Source organism: Nomascus leucogenys, chromosome 18 (assembly GCF_006542625.1).
Source record: "Nomascus leucogenys isolate Asia chromosome 18, Asia_NLE_v1, whole genome shotgun sequence".
NCBI classification, from domain to species: domain Eukaryota; kingdom Metazoa; phylum Chordata; class Mammalia; order Primates; family Hylobatidae; genus Nomascus; species Nomascus leucogenys.
Window position 1 is genome coordinate 67144217 of NC_044398.1, and position 14174 is coordinate 67158390.

Here is a 14174-nt window from a genome sequence, read left to right on the forward strand (position 1 = left end):
GGCAGGAGGATCACTTGAGTCCAGGAGTTCAAGGATACAGTGAACTATGATGACTCCACTGCAATCCAGCCCAGGCAACAGAGGGAGACCCTATCTAAAAATAAATAAATACATACATGTTAAGTAATGGAAAAAGTTATAAAATACCAAAAGCAGATGAGCTCATTTTAAGGGGGAAAATATATCTAGATATACATAGTCCAAAAGAATATATCGTATAATTATGCCTTACTTTAATTTTTTTCCTTGTTTTTAATTTTTCTAGAATAAATATATAAAGACTTACTTGGATGACTTTATTTTTTAAAGCATATTTTAGTTTTTAAAAATTAAAATGTCAGAGACCAAAAATACTACTTGCCCAATGTTTGCAGTGGATATTGGTAGTTCCTCCCTCTTACTTGGAAAGTCAGGACAAGCTGACTGATGAAATAGAAAAACCCTACATCTCAGTGCCTAATCCCAATTAGAGGTTGGTTTTCACAAATGCAAGGGTCTATTTTGGCTGTTCCTAGTCAGGCATTCTCTTGGGCAGCTCTTCTCTGAGCAGTGACCCAGGAACCAAGCCTCTTATAATCTAGTGGCTTCACTGAATCTAGTGCATTAGGTCAGCAGGTGAGGGAAGAGGATTTAGAGGATTGCATTGGAGGTTTCCTCAGACAAGCCTGGAAATAACTCACAATACTTCTGCCTGATTCCATTGGCTGAAACTTAGACATATGACCATATCTCACTGACAGGAAGACTGATAAATATTTAGTTATGTGTCTACGAGGAAAAAGGAAATAATGTGGTAAACAACTAGCCAATTGTAGCCATACTAGTGTAACCACACTTCCACATGGTGACTCTACTTAGTTCAGGAGAGTAGGGCTAAGCGTCCTTCTGAGATCGAGAAAATGAGGAAATGAAACTTAATCTAGCTGAAACCAATGCAAATATATGGAATTTATCTAATCTCCACCTATTGGAGCAGTGAACAGGAGAGAATTAAATGGACATTGCAAAAGAAGGCATTCCCAACCATGCCCTATATGGCAGGACTCACTTTTCTCAACCATCGACTCATGATGACCTTGCCAGAATGGAATGGCTTCATGCTATCCATGACTGCCCCCAACAGACTGGCTGAATGCACATGGCTGACAGCACCCAGGCTGAACTGGGGTGACTCAGATCTCATCTTCGGAAACATGATTATACCAACAGATCAAAGCTGTGGGCAATCAAACATTCATGTAGTCAAATATATTAACCTGAAATCTAATAGTGTGAGGCACCCTGATTGAAGAAAGAGTGCATTAACAGAAAGAGATGGTCTTCAGAGAGTTTAGTAAAAAAAAAAAAAAAACTAAGAGTTAGAATGTAACAGTCTATTCATCACCAGTCAGGGAGAGACATTAAATCATAATTTTAGCTAATATTCATTGAACTTGATGGCTCTCAGGCTTCTAAACATGTCACATGCATTGTATTACTTAATTTCATAACAACTTAATGAAATAGGTTGTATGCAAATAGATGAGGTTCCTCTTGACAGATGAGGAAACTGATGGTCAGGGAGTGTAACTGAACTGCTTAAGTTTTAGTTTGTAAGTGGCAGAGTCAGAAGAGAACAGACAGTGTCGGATACCAGAACCTAAGAGTAGGTGGACTCATTGCAACATGTGCAACATGAAAATTGTGGTCACCCGAGAAGTGGCTGGGTAGAGTGATTCATCAGGTTCTACCCTGGCCTGGGTAAAATATTTTCCCTATCCTAAACTTGACTGGTATCCTCTGGGGGAGCTTATAAAAAATACAGTTCCCAAGCTTCATCCCAGGCCCTAGTAAATGAAAATCTCTGAGTGAGGCCCAAGGGTCCCTTTTCTTAAAAGCCCCTGTGGTGATATTGATCTGCAGTGATGTTTGGGAATTAATACTCCAGACATTTCTTCCATTAGCTCTGGTAACACACACACTTGGAAGATTCTACTCAAAAAATTTAGTCGTGTTGACAATGGAATGGGGTCCCCTAGATGATGTACATAAAATTCCACTCAGAGGAAAATGTGTGCTCTTTTGTGAATGAATAGATTAGCTTTTAGTTTTGTATAGTAGTCTTTTGGAAACTTGATCAGCATAAGTAGATCCTCCCAAATGTGTTCCTCTCATTTTGTGGTTTGGGTAGGGTGTCCAACCCTCCTTGTTTGCCCAGGGTTTTCCTAGTTTTTCCACTAGGAATTCCATATTCTAAGAGATTCCTCTGATCATACTGAGATGGTTGATAGGGTTATCAACTCATCCCAGCTTGTCTGAAACTGTTCTATGTTTTAAAACTGAAGTTCCCGTATCCTGGCAATCCTCTGAGACCCAGGCAAACTGGGTCAGTTCATGACCCTGATTGGTCACCAGTCACTGCCGTCCTGTGAGACTCTTATCTATGTAATCTGCTGGCCTCAGAAAAATTCTCTATTTTATCTTTTACTAAAATATATTGTCCCAAGACTCAGTGATATCCAGAGTTTTGGGGAAGTAAGAATTGTGTTTCTAAATATTAAAACATACAACTTACAGGCCACTGTGGAAATTTATTTAGAGAAAAGAAAATGTGAGGATTTTCTCAAATATGGAATGCTCTGAAGTTTCCTTTCATCCTTTCCTAAATAGGGCTGAAAAAGTAAACCAGAGGTGTGTTACTATGTAGTTCCTGATATTGATAGGAAGGGCTCCAAAGGCCACACCTTTGGAAATGTGATCATAGAAATTCCAGGGTCCCTGGAGCCTGCAAAAAAGACTTTGGCATCACCAAGCAATCCCAGTCAAAGAAGGTCCCCATGCCTCCCTCTTTGGCCTGATACCTCCCTGACTTGCAGCTCAGTCTTTATTCCCCATCTCTCAGACTGATTACATTTCAAGCGAGTGACTCAAGGGAGTTTGCCTAATAGATTTCCATTTTGTTTCTGAGACCTTTTCTTCATGCAAGAATTGGTTAGTGTTGGGTCAGTCGTTTATATATTAACATGTCTGAATATTCATAAACAGGGGCTGCTTTAGTGTTCTCAAACTGTGCTTCATGAATAATTCATATGTTTGACAGCAACTATGTTATTCAATTTATTTAAAGACTACAATCAATATAGCATGCTGCTCCAAAACATAGCAACCAGTCCTTTAACTGTAGTGTGCTTTAAAATTTTTTTCCCAGTTATTTCACCATCACATTGAACCACAAATGTATGGTAATTACTAATAATTCTACCTCCATTTTGCATGTCACCACAATCAACATATTGATTGCTTTTTGATTATAATAAATGGTTGGTTAAATTGAGGGTTTGCGATTAAGAATGTTAAACTCCGATATTTATTTAATTCAGCTGCACCAATTTAGGCTCTGCATGGTAATTTCATAAAAAGCTATTGAGAATCAGAGTAGTTATTTGAATCAAGGCCTATAAAGAGAGCGCAGTTTCCCCAGGAGAATCTGGCATTTAAGTAAATTACACCAACCAGGGGTTTGGTTTTGCCTCTTGGAGCATACAAAAAACTCCAGCATTATGCTCATTTTGAAATGTAAATAGAGTGGAGAAAAACTTAGGAAATTCTTCTGTTAACTTTCTATTTTAGGATTTAAAGAAATAAGTCTCAGAGAAAGACTAAATAAGGCCTATTTACATGGAACTTTGCCCCACACATAAGCAACGGTCTAAACTGGCTGGGTGAAGACACAAATGGGAATTATGGGGGTGAAGGAGGCAGAAGAGTCAGTTTGGTAAATAATTTGAGAGATTATCTAGATTTTGGCTTACAGCCAGGAAACCCATTTCCAAGGAATGAGAAACCTACCATATTTAAATCCCTCGGGAGGAGACATTCTTGTTTTTTGTGTAAACCCAGTTTTGTGATAAACAAAGAATAGACGAAACTAGAATGATTGCTGTTAGGAAATCCTCACTAACATCACCCAGGCAGCTCTTTCATCTCATTTCCTCTTATTCTCTCTGAATGGCCATCTCTCAACACATTTCTCCTTTATTCATTTAAGAAATAGAGTGTACATTCCACTCCATTAACCAGGGACATGATGAAGTTATACAGAAGCAGTTTTGTCTTTTCTTGACTAAGTCATAAATGTTTCATGTGGTAACGTTTCTGAAATCATGATGCATGATAAACATACTGTTTCCCTTCTCACCCCCTGAAAGTTGTTCTGAGTTGGGTGACCTCACAATTCACATCATCTTAGAATGGTGAAACTATGATACTGTCATTGCTCAAGGGCTTGTTACACTAGAATTCCTTTAGACATATAATCTACCTGAGCTTGGACTTCTTACAGAAACCCAAGGCTCTCCTATTCATGAAGCCATTGTGGGGATACTTCTTCCAGAAACCCTGCTGTGAGTGCATCCTGGTTTACTTCCTGTCAAGATTGAACACCAGTCAAGATGAAACTGCTTTGCCATCTCTTCTCTCCCAGACTCTCTTCTTTACTGTGTTGTCCTTCCTTTCTCCCGCCTCAACCCACTGCCTTTCCTTTTTCTCCCAAATCTGCCCATGGTGCTCCTGGGAAACCCTGTTTCACAGATACAAACTCTGCCGAATTTTCAACATCACAAAATGTTTCCTGCATCTCCTCACCTAAAGAGAAACCTGGACATTCCGAAGGAAGCTGCTTGTCCTGCAGCCCTCTGACCACTTGGTTCTTGCTCTCCAATACTCCATATGTCCTCCTCAGGTAAGAGATTAGCTTGACAGCATCTTCCCTCAACAATTCTTCCCCCCTTGAGTACATCCTTTTTTTCCTCTAAGACCCACACCATAATCTGGCTTTGCTGCCTTTCTTTCCTCCTTCCTCTCACTTGTGGACCTCCTCATTACGGCTCATCATTCCCTGTAAACCCTGGCTCCTTGTCCACCATCTCCATCTTTCCCCAGATCTGTTATCATTGATAGTTTCTTCGGTGTCCGTATGAAAGACCCATCTAGCACTTCTGCACCTTATTTCTTTACCTATTCAACTCCAAATGCCATCACATTCACCTACTCCAGTTGCCGTACCTGAGACCTCACCACCACCTGAAATGATTCCACCTCTAAAATCTTCAAACATTCCACTAACGATCAAAATCTCCTATCCTTATATTTCCCTTACTCTAAGATTTCCATTGTCTGTTCTTGACTTTCTTTTTTCTTCATCCTCTCTGTTTCCTTTTCTATTGAATCTAGATCTCATAGCCCATTACTTCTACCACTTTCTCTCTAGTTTCCTTCACTGCCTTCCCCTATGGTGCTTGCATCACACTTGCCCAGCAACACTCCAAGCTTGGAGAACTGATCCACCTGTCTTCTGTGCCCCATACATAGTCTAATGGGAAAAAAAAAAAATCTATGCAAACACATGTAGTCAGGCCACTCTGAACTCATGGACTCCAACCAGGTCCTCGGTGGCTGCCTGACAATTCTTCTGTTGTCTGGGTAGCTCACTTCTCACTCTCTACAGAAATTATTTTAAGCTCCTCTCTTCTTTTTTTTACCTATATCCCACCACTGCTCACTGTCCTCTCACTTGAGACTTAACCTCAAGGGAAATAGAAGCCATCATATGGAAACTTCCTCAACTTTCTGGTACCCAATGCACAAGTTTACTTGTGTCTGCAGCTCTTCTTCCTTCTTTTCCGCATTGCCCAGATGAGAAAGGAGTCCTGCCTCTTAGTCTATTCTTTCTATCTCATAATGATCTCATCTGGTTCCACCATCTCTCAACATTGCTCTTCACTCTTGCCTTTACACTACTACCTCCTTCTTGGAAACATTTAAAAAGGCCCTAGGATCTCCCATCTTATAAAAAGAAATGTATAGAATTCATTAAAGAAAAACTCTCAAATCCAAATCCACCCTATCTTATTTTCTCCCTTTCTTAGACAAGACCCTACAAAGGCATGTCTGCCCTCAGTATCCCCACTTCCTCATCTACGCTGTGTTCCTTGCCTACTTCAATCTGTGTTTCTAACTCCACTGAAGACACTGTCACTGAGACCTCCAGCCCATACTGTTAAATCTTTTGAGTCTTTATTTGACCACTGTGACTATATGAACCATATCAGCCTCTTTGAAGTTCTTTTTTTTTTTTTTTTTTTTTGAGATGGAGTCTCACTCTGTCACCCAGGCTGGAGTGCAGGGGGCCAATCTCGGCTCACTGCAACCTCCACCTCCTAGGTTCAAGTGATTCTCCTGCCTCAGCCTCCTGAATAGCTGGGACTATAGGCACACACCACCACGCCCGGCTAATTTTTTTTTTTTTTTTGGTATTTGTAGTAGAGACGGGGTTTCATCATGTTGACCTGGCTGGTCTCGAACTCCTGACCTCAGGTGATCCGCTCGCCTCGGCCTCCCAAAGTGCTAGGATTACAGGCATGAGCTACCGCGCCCGGCCTGAAGCTCCCTTTCCAGGACTTCTGTGAGGTCATGTTCTCTTGCGTTCCATCCTACATCTTTGGCCACTTCATCTCCATCTTTTTCTAGGAACCTCTTCTGCTGCCTATCTTGGGAATGTAGGTGATCCTCAGGGTTCTGCCTGGCCTTCTTCTCTTCTCTACTGAATGATCTCTACCATGTGTATGCCTTCAATTATCAGCCACACTGTGTCAGTTCTGGCTTCCCAAGAAGCATCCATCAGGATGCACAAGAGGTTTATTGGGGAAAGCACCCACGAAGGATAAAGGTGAGGGAGCAGGAGTAGGTTGGGAAAACATTCAGATCATGATGTTATTCTGACACAGGTGAAAGAAGAGGGGGAACAAAGGAGGTCTGGGTAAGAAGCGTCTCAGATTTCCAGGTAGTTCTAAAAAAGTTCCAGTCAGGCCCATCTGGAATCCTGGAGCCCAAGTTGCCTGTTAAGTCGTCCTGTGCCAGCCAGGAAGTGTTGTCTTGGTGTTAACGTGGTGCTGGATCCAAAGGGAGACTGGCTGTGTTTCTCAAGGCAGGTTCTCTTGAAGGAGTTGTGAGCAGTACACTTTCACGGCTACCACACATATCAAAAAATTTTAACCTTGACAGGGCAACAGAATCCCAATGGAGCTCTTTAAAAACCTACGTTTCTAGATCCTGCCCCCTGAAAACTTTGAGATTCAGTTGGTTTGGGATGAAATCAGACCTCTTCATTTGCAAAAGGAAAAAAAAGCCCCAGAGGCAATTCTGATTCCTGACCAAGTGTGGTAACAATGATCTTCATGCTGATAACTGAAATTGTTCTATTCAGTCTAGGTCTCCATCCTGAGGTCCAGACCCATATAACCAACTGCCCACTGGCATTTCCATTTGAATGTCCCAGAATTAAAGTCAATGCAGTCTGTTCCAAGCTTGTGTCTCCTCCTGCACTCTCTGTTTCAGTGAATGTCAATTTCACCTTTCTATGTAGAAACCAAAAACCACAGTGTTGTAACTGACTTTTTTTCCCCCCTTATTCCTCATGGCCAGTTCATCACCAAGTCTTGTTGGTTGATTTTGCCTTCTTGATATTTTCTGAATCTCTCCCCTTAACCCAGTGCCACTATGTTAGTTCAAGTTATTCTTGCCTCCATTTTTTCTCCTTTAGTTCATTCTTCACACCATAGCCAGACTTCCAAACCACAAGTCCAATAATATCCCTACATTAGCTCCTCATGGTTCTCAAGTTAAAAGTCCAAAATTCTTTATATATTACACAAGGCTTTACACATTTGGAACCCTGTTTATCTGCCCTGTCTCATCTCTTGCCATCATCCTTCCTCCTGCGAAGCTACTGGCAATTCTGGAAGATCTCCAGGCCTTTTCAGCAGCTGTATCCTCTCTCTGGAATATATTGCTCCACTTCCTTTCCTTGCTAATTCCCAGTCTCTCAAGGATCCAACTGAATGAGTTTCCTTTGCAAGCCTTTCTTGAGGTCAGTGTCTCTTTTCACCTCCACCAAGACTGGGTTAGATGCTCTGGCACTACTATAGCGTCCTATCATTGCAGGTTTCACAATGATTAATGTGATCCTTGAAGCCATGGATGTGCCTTCTTCACTGTAATATCCCCAGCACTTAGTGCAGTGCCTAGCGCAATGTAGGCACTTGTGTAAACACTTGTATATAAATGAATGAACCAATAAGTGAGTGAGTGAGTGATGTTTTGGCCTCTGTACAAGGCATTGGAGCTCTAAGGTGTGTACCAGGAGGGCTATGAGCTACACGACGAACACAGGCTTTGAATCCCTGCATGGCCACTTTCCGGATAATGTTGGGCAAGTGCTTAACCTCTTCGGCCTTCAGTTTTTTCATCTGTAAACTGAAAAATATCCTTCTGGGTTGTTGTAATGATTAAAGGAATCATTATTTAAAACATGGTGCCTGTCATATGAAAGGTACACTATAAAATTATAGTTTCTTGACTCTCTTCACTTTGGTATTATCTCAGTTTAACTCTTCATCTAATCGAATCCAATAAGCCTTCTTCATTCTTTCCCCCTTAGAGCCATTTCCTTCCTGTACATTACACCATCTTCCCACAACTCATCTACATAGCCACCCTCTTCTTTTCTTTGATGTCTTCCAAGAGCCGATTCCTGTACCTCATTGCTGAAGCAGACACCACTAATGGTTTTTGCAGAAACTGTGGCGTCAGACGCCGCATCAGATGCATAAGTTACTGCACATCCATGTGAGCAAAGGATAGGGCTTGAATTCCCAGGTGGGAAATGATAAATATAATTGCTGAAGTGGATACCATTAATGGTTTTTGCAGAAATTGTGCTGTCAAATCCTTAATCACATGGATACTTCAACTCCCAATAGCAACCAGGATAATAAATTCTGGTGTACCAGAAGTTCTTAGACAGATCTTCCGCATTAAAACATAATCTCATGTAAGTATTTGATGAGGACAAAGCAAAAGCTAGATAACAAATCCTTCTCACACAAATGTTCTTAAGAAACTGACTTAGGACCCCAGTCCTACATAGATTAATTAACCAACTATTTAAATCTAGTATTTGCTGGGTGCCTTCTATGTACCAGACACTCTGAATGGTCTATGGATAAGTACAGTTTGGAACACAAAGCAATTTAACACAGTAAATAATAGCATGGGCTCTGGATTCTGTCTGTCCAAACCCAAATCTAGACCGCATCATTAATTACTTGGGTGACCTTGATCATTAACTGTTCAGTACTTCATTTTTCTTGTCTGTAAATTGGAAACAACAATAGTACCTTTCTGATAAAGTTGTAAGGAATAAGTGAATTAACACACATTAGATGTTACTGAGAACAGCGCCTGCCACTGTATACACTTACAAATGTTAAGTACTACTATTGTGAGACACAGAGTCAGGGCATCCAGCCCAGGCTTGGGAACCAAGAAGGGCTCCCTGGAGGAAACAGTGTCAACACTGAGACTGAAAAGATGAATATAGGTGAAATAAAGAGTGTTTTAGAAGGAAGCACATGTACAAACCCCACAGTACGGTGACTATGATCCAAGGTGAAAAACTATTAGGTTGAGAGTGACTGAGTTACTGCATGTGTGTGTGTGTGTGTGTGTGAGTAAATGAGTGTGTGTGTGTGTGTCTGTGTGTGTCGGAAGTAGGAGGGCCGCAGAGAGATGAAAAGTGTCTCCATTTGCCCTTGTAGTTATACTCTCCTCCACCATGCTTTTTGCAAGCCTAAGCTGGCTTGAATGCACTACTTCAGTGGTTCCTTTGTCTACTGGCTTCCAGTTGTATTTGGCCAGTGAGAAGGCCTGAAAGGCCATGAGAGGGAAGGAGGGGAGTGAGAGTGGGATATGACTCCCCTAGTTCCCTTCCTGCAGGGTAGTAGCCCTCCTCACCCAACAGTCTTCCCCAGGCATGGTGACGAAAGCATCCCAGCCCAAGAAATTCCTGGGGAAGGAAGGGCCCTGACATTCTTTGGATCTCTGGATCTTTCTACCACCCACTGGATATTTCGATCCCTATCCCAAGTGTCAGCCCTGAGGAGTAAAGAGGAGAAAGGTCTCTATTTTTCTTTTCATAGACCCCTTTTCCCCTTAAAATCCGCTAAGACCAAAAAGTATGAAGTTCAACTTTTCACTTTCTCAGTTATGTGCTCCTTGTTGACGGTTTGCTAGAGCAGATGGCTTTATGGCCTAACCATCTGATGGGAGTGTCGTCCACTCTGCACTATGACATAAACCTCTATGTTCTGAATGCCTCATGAGTGGCCTGGCAATGGTATCCATGGGATGACTTCACCCCAGGGATTACTTAGAACAAATACTTTGGTTTAACATGCTGATGCTATTTTACCTGTGATGTGAAGACTAGCAATAATGTATATAGTGTGTACTACCCAATTCCTAGCATGTAGTAAGCAGTTACCATATGGTACCTGTTATTATTTTATAAACCAGAGATGGTGCAGTGATGTGAATATTATTCCTTCTTAGGCAATGATTGTGAAGGGCTCTCTCTACTGCCCCCACACTGCAGAGCCTACTTGCAGAGCCTTTCTTCTTTATTTCATGTTTGCATTTTGTGGTTTTTAACCCTGCAGCTGGGATTCTTCTGTGTTGAGCTGCAGTGTAATAGAAAAAGTTGTCTCTGTTATCACCTGCCAGGCTGATCTGTCAGTTGTTCTGGTTCCCAGCACTCCTCCACTCTGCCCTTGGGAAGTACGTCTCTCTGAGAAGAAATGAGTCAGCCACTATAGCTGTCCCTGATTCCAGCCCCAGCAAAGTTCTCACCTGTGTAACTTCCTCAGGGCCACTAGCAAAATAAAAATTGCCGGATGTAAGGGCTACTGACAATACCAAGCTTAGCCTCTAGGGGCACTCTGATCTCTCTAGTCTCACTGGAGCTGAAGTGGTCTGGTAGAGATTATAAAAAATGGCCTCTTGGTCGGGTGCGGTGGTGCACGCCTGTAATCTCTCTCAGCACTTTGGGAGGCCAAGGCAGGCGGATCACGAGGTCAGGAGTTCGAGACCAGTCTGACCAATATGGTGAAACCCTGTCTCTACTAAAAATACAAAATTAGCCGGGCGTGGTGGCACACACCTGTAATCCCCGCTACTCAGGAGGTTGAGGCAGGAGAATCACTTGAATCTTGGAGGCAGAGGTTTCAGGGAGCCAAGATCATGCCTTTGCACTCCAGCCTAGGCGACAGAGCAAGACTCCATCTCAAAAAAAAAAAAGGGGGGGGGTCTCTGTTTTGGCTGGGTGCTGGGGCTCATACCTGTAATCCCAGAAGTTTGGGAGGCTGAGGCAGGTGGATCACCTGAGGTCAGGAGATCGAGACCAGCCTGGCCAACATGGTGAAACCCCGTCTCTACTAAACATACAAAAAGTAGCCGGGTGTGGTGGCATGCACCTGTAATCCCAGCTACCCAGGTGGCTGAGGCAGGAGAATTGCTGGAACCCAGGAGGCAGAGGCTGCAGTGAGCCGAGATCATGCCACTGCACTCCAGCCTGGGCCACAGAGCAAGACTCCATCTCAAAAAAAAAAAAAAAAAAAAAGGCTCTTTTACACAAAATAAGCTATTGATCCTAGTGTAACTAGAAGACCTCCGGACTGGTTTGTTTGCACAACTTACAGGGTTCATAGGAACCATATCCTTCTATTCGATGCTGTTTCACTGGATGGTAGACCAAAGTACATGAACTCTGAGCTTAGGACAGTTTGGGGGTGGCACTATGTAAGATAGGGTGGTTTTCTAAATCTTTTCCAGAATCCTATAATCCTTTCTCTCTATAGGCTCCCAGCCCATCCTGTCTGGCACTGACAAGCACCATACACCTACTGTATGGCAGCCCTGGTCTCTTTCTGGAGCAGGAGTGCATTCTAGCTGGTCTTGAGACTTTTCACTTTCGTCTCCTGGACAGAATGAGGCCTACTAGACACTGGAAATCCTGCCTTAGTTCGTGAGCTAGTTATTTTAATTCTGTTATTTTTACCTGACCTAAATCATTAGTTGATTGTTAGAGCTGATTCTAGTTCTAATTCAACTCAGCATCTTTCTTCTTTTTTTTTTTTTTTTGAGATGGAGTCTTGCTCTGTCACCAAGGCTGGAAGGCAGTGGCACGATATTGGCTCACTGCAACCTCCGCCTCCCAGGTTCAAGCGATTCTCCCACCTCAGCCTCCTGAGTAGCTGGAATTACAGGCCAGCACCACCACGCCCAGCTAATTTTTGTATTTTTAGTAGAGACGGGGTTTCAACATGTAGGCCAGGCTGGTCTCGAACTCCTGACCTCAAGTGACCCACCCACCTTAGCCTCCCAAAGTGCTGGGATTACAGGCATGAACCACCGTGCCCGGCCAGCATCTTTCAAAGTATGGTCTGGGACCAAAGACATTAGAACCACTTGGGATATTTATTAAAAACAACCATGTCCCTCACCTCAACACACACACACACACACACACACACACACACACACACACACTCACCTAGATGTTAGATACAAATTTTTAGCAAATCAAATTCAACAACATATTGAAAGAATAGTACACCAAGACCAAATGGGAGTTATTCCAGGTATGCAAGGTAGGTTCAACATTTGAAAATCAAACCATGTAATCCATCATATCAACATGCTAAAAAATAAAAAGTATATGATTATATCATTGATAAAGATAAAAGTTTTTTAAGAGATGGGGTCTTGCTATGTTGCCCAGGCTGGTCTTGAATTCCTGGCCTCAAGCAATTCTTCTACCTCAGCTACGTAAAATGTTGAGATTATAGGTGTGAGCCACTGAACCCAGCCAAGTAAAAAAAATTGATAAAATTCAACATCCATTCATAAAAACTCTCTTTTATCCATTGATAAAAACTCTCAGTGTACTAGGAACAGACAGGAACTTCCTCAACTTCACAAAGAGCTCCTACAAAAAACCTACAACTAACATTACACTAAGTGATGAAAGACAGTGCTTTCCCCCTACCGACTGGGAGCAAGGCAAAGATGTCTGCTCTCATCCCTCTCATTCAATGGAGTACTGGAAGTTCCAGTCAGTGTGGTAAGGCCAGAAAAGGAAATAGAAGGTAACCATGTTATAAAGAAATAAAACTGTTTCTGTTTGCATGATTATCTACATAGAAAATACAAAAAAAAATTTTAAGACCTCTTAGAATTGACAAGTGAGTTTATCAAAGTCTCAGGCTACAAGAAAAACATACGCACATTAATATCAGCAAAAAAAAAAAAAAACCCACATGGACACTGAAAGAAAAAATACAATATCATTTAGGATTATTCAAAAACCCATGACATTCTTAGGTATAAATCTAACAAAACATGTACAGGGTTTGTATGCTGAAAACTATGAAGCGCTGATGGAAGAATTTAAAGATTTAGATAAATGGAGAGGTATACCCATGTTCATGAATTGAAAAACAACATAGTAAATATGTCGGTTCTGCTGAAATTGATATACAAGTTTAATGCAATTCTATTCAACATCCCAGCAAGATTTTTGTAAATATAGATTATTCTAAAATGTATATAAAGAAGCAAAGCAACTAGAACAGTTAAAAGTTTTCTTAAAAAAGAAGAGTATGTGAGAGAAACCAGTCTACTCAATTTCAAGGCTTATTATACAGCAATAGTAAACAAGACTGTGTTGTATTAGTGAAAGAATAGACATATCAATCAATGGAACAGAATAGAGAACTCAGAAACAGACCCACACAAGTATGTCCAACCAATTTTGACAAAGGTGCAAGAGCAATTCAATGGAGGAAAGATAGTCGTTCAACAAATGGTGCTGGAGCAATTGACATCCACGGACAAAAAAAAAAAATTAACCTCAAACCTCACACATTATGTAAAAATTAACTCAAAGTGCATCATAGACTTATACATAAAATATATATAAATTATAAAACTTTTTTTTTTTTGAGACAGAGTCTCGGCTCTGTTGTCCAGGCTGGAGTGCAGTGACACAATCTTGGCCACTGTAGCTTCCACCTCCAGGGTTCAGGAGATTCTTGTGCCTCAGCCTCCTAAGCAGCTGGGCGCCCACCACCACTCCAGGTTAATTTTTTCTATTTTTAGCAGAAACGGAGTTTTGTCATGTGGCCAGGCTGGTCTTGAACTGCTGACCTCAGGTGATTCAGCCACCTTGGCCTCCCAAAGTGCTGGGGTTACAGGCGTGAGCCACCGCACCTGGCCAGAATTATAAAACTTTTTTTTTT

General features: G+C 41.8%; 1 pseudogene; it reads left to right on the plus strand.

The window, feature by feature from the left end:
• The first annotated feature begins 1025 nt into the window (after positions 1 to 1025).
• Positions 1026 to 14174, plus strand: part of LOC100607603 — a 123177-nt pseudogene continuing 110028 nt past the window's right edge.